At 34.3% G+C, this 3,606-nt stretch overlaps 1 pseudogene; it reads right to left on the reverse strand.

Moving 5' to 3' along the window:
* Nucleotides 1-1,129: 1,129 nt before the first annotated feature.
* Nucleotides 1,130-2,575, reverse strand: LOC143901874 (uncharacterized; annotated as a pseudogene).
* Between the last annotated feature and the right edge of the window lie 1,031 nt (nt 2,576-3,606).

The following is a 3,606-nucleotide window of genomic DNA, read 5'->3' on the forward strand; positions in this document are numbered from 1 at the left end:
GCATGAAAAAGGTAATGGAGTTCTTAATTAATGAACTAGATGAAGAGGGAATGAACGACTTTGGAAAATACAAAATTCAACAGAAATCTTTGGTTCACGTGCACTTAAAGATTACACCAACGAACAAACTTTTGGCAGGCAGTTGCTTCTATACATCCAAAATTATCCGCCTTTGCTATAAAAATTTTGCAACTTCCAGCTGCTGCGCCAAAATTAAAATCCTATCCTAATAATTTAAATGATTTAACTCCAAAAAGATTCGAAAAGTTAACAGATTTATTTTATCATCTAAATATGTAAATGAAATATTAAATTCTTGTCATGCAACTATGATTGAAGATAATATTTTGTAATATTTTATATACTACAGTTCTAGTCTACAGGCAATATCTCGTCTATTTTCGTCACATATTAATTACATGTATTATGAATATTCGTTTTGCTTGTAAGCAGTGCGGGCAGTGCCTATCAAAATCGATCCCCTTCATGAAAGTAAATGTATTACTAAAGGGGTGCACAGATCAGTGAGATCAGATATATGTAGATCTGAGATCAAAACGCTATATGTTTAATTATTATTTAACATTATTTTTGTTTTTCATTGAAGACTATTGCAGATGAGCAGCTGCAAAATTATTTATTATTTTTAATTTGTTTTTAATTTTATCCTTGATCTCTTATCTTTTATATCATGTCAATTTTCCTTTGCTTGAGAATTAAATTGTCGAATTCTTATCAGGAAATTTTAAGGACATGCATGGAATACCAAAAAGCCTATAGCCGTTATCAAATTAGCGATTAAGATTGAAATTCAATTAAAATTTGATCAATCAGAGCATAATTTAATAAATTTAATCGCCAATATGATACAAGCTAATGACAAAATTATTATTCAATTTAAGTAAGCATGTTTATGTATTATTTAAATTTAAGAGCATTTAACTAATATAGTAATTACATGATTTTAATAAATAATTGTTAGACTAGAAAAATAATAGTACAAGCTATATTTGGAATAAAATATGTATTTTTAAAAACATTGATTTACAATCTTTGTCTCTTTGTATAGAACTTAAAAGCATCTTAGTTTTTCAAATAAATGTTATAAATTTAAATATACGTATAGATATTAATCCGATTCTACCAAATCATCGTAATAATCATCAAAATATTCATTCATTTTTAAAGTGTAATAAATATCAATCAATTTCATAGACCGGTCAACAGTAAGACGATTACGCAAATCCGAATGAACAAAAGCCCAGCAAGAAAATAGTCGTTCAAGTTGCGCTGAAGCAGCCGGAATTTTTAGTAATTTCTGAGCAAGCGATGATAGACGAGGGCAGAATGGTTCAGCTGTGATCCAAAACGTTTCCGGTGACATAATATTTCGCTTCTGTAATTTTTCAAATATACCAAGATTTTTTTTATATAAATCCAACTCCGGTTCATCAGTGATACATTGCACATTCAATTCTTGTTTCAAAAAGTCAAAAACCATTTTCATTCTTTGTTCATCGTGTAAAAATTGTTTGGCCCGGTACTGAGGATGTAGAAAGTTCGAAGTCAGCACAATTGGTGTTAAAACTTTACTCAGTCGATTATTCAACTTTGGTTGCATTTCATCATTATCTGTCGGAATTCGCAATTTTAACCATTCTTCACATCCGTCGGCTATGCTGCAATTAGATCGCTGACAGACATTTATTAATTGGCATATCGGGTCAAAAATCAAGATAAAATCCTGTAATTGTATCGCAAATGAGGGATCCTTCAGTAGACTTTCGCTTTTACTATCTAGTTGAACCTTTTTCTTAGCTACTAATGTTTGCATCAGGCATAAATTTTTTAACAGACATCTAAATGCATCTCTGTAGCTACACCATCTTGTATCACATGCTAGGATAATTCTGGAGCCTCCTTGCTGCTTTAATTCGTATTCTGCACCTGGTGTTTTAAATGATCGCAAAAGGTTATTTACTTTCTTCGCAAATGTCTCTGGCACCAGGGCCTTTGCTAACAAATTTCCACTGTGGCTGTGACAAGTAGTGTGCCAAATGTCTACTTTTTTTTCCCATTGACATCATTGACGATGCATTATCTGAAACCACAGCATATGTAGTAATATTAAACTTTTCCTTTGCTAATTCCTTAGCTTCGTTGACGATTTCTTTAAGTTGATCACCAGTTTCTTTTAGTCCGGTTAAATTCCAGGATTTAAGAAATATGCACTTTGAGTTTACTGTAAATATTGTGCATACCACATTTTCGTATTAGCTGATGAATTTTTCCATCCATCAATTAATAGAACGCCATCAGATCCAAGAGATGAGACTCTTTCAGCCAATAAATTCTGGTAAACCTTGTCGAGCAGATTTGTAGAAAGTTTTTTCCTTGTTGGAGGTTTGTATGTTGGAAGTAGAAGTTTCAAAAAGTTTTTGAAATATTTTGATTCAACAACGTTAAATGAAATGTTACATCCAAAAAAAAATTGAGCTAATGCTAAATCAATATTCTCGTCAGCTGCCAACGCTTTCTTATGGTTATATGTTGATGAATGTTTGGATTCTAACCGCTGTTTTTTTGGACGAAAAGTTGAACATGTTGGCTGTAAAGTGTAAATAAATAAAGTTTTTCTCAAACGAGTAAAATTAGAAGACATGTACATATCGTTTCTTGATTACTTACCTGATTGATTTATCTTTAGAATTCATCTTATATTTTTTAAATGTAAAATCCTGAGTTGACAACAATGACAACTAAATGTGTTGATTTTAGATAAGGTTATGGGGATTCCACATTGAGTATTTCCCTCGGAATCCTCGGATGAATACACGACTGTTTTAATCCTGTTCTAGGTTAGATAGTTTTAGACATGTATATTACGTTTTATACATATTTGACGTATATACATGTTTATTACGTGTAACGTAAAAATCCCTAAAATTTGTCAAATGTCCCAACCCTGGGCGGGGGTGATGGAGGGCGGCGCGATATTCGGCGGGGTGACACGCCATAAATAAGGCCACGAACTCAAGCGATTAACAAATTAAAGTAACATTTATTCGTTAGAAATTCGCGCGTGAACCAATAAAAGCCGATTCGGCTTCGGTCGGCCGGACATATCATATATAATCAGTCGCGCGAGCGTCAGAAATGAAACAAAAGAAGTAATGATGGCGCAGATGCCAGAATAAACGAAGTACTGCGTTATCGTATAATAACGCGCAGAAGGCGCTGCGATTATCTCCGAGAGATACAGAGTATGACCAAACTTACAAGTAATATAGAACATCGACGGTAAACACGAAATAATCACGCCGCGGAAATAGAAAATAAGATCTCGCAGGAAAGATCGCGAAAGGACGATACCTCACGCGCGGATTGCGTGAACGCAACGCCGGAAGTCGCGCGAGAATTCTGTCGCCAATTATCTTAAGCCTAACGCAAGTAGGAATCGTGGCGTAAGCCACGTCCCATCGTAATGAGGACCGAACGCAACACAATAACGAGCGCGGACGTTATACGAAACGGACTCGCAGTAACGGATTTTGCCACGAATCTATCGCGATCTCCAGAGGCTCGCAATCGCGTCTTTATCTCAAT

The sequence above is a fragment of the Temnothorax americanus genome, unplaced genomic scaffold, assembly GCF_048541705.1.
Source record: "Temnothorax americanus isolate GAGA-0224 unplaced genomic scaffold, ASM4854170v1 Scaffold361, whole genome shotgun sequence".
In the NCBI taxonomy this organism is placed as follows: Eukaryota; Metazoa; Arthropoda; class Insecta; order Hymenoptera; family Formicidae; genus Temnothorax; species Temnothorax americanus.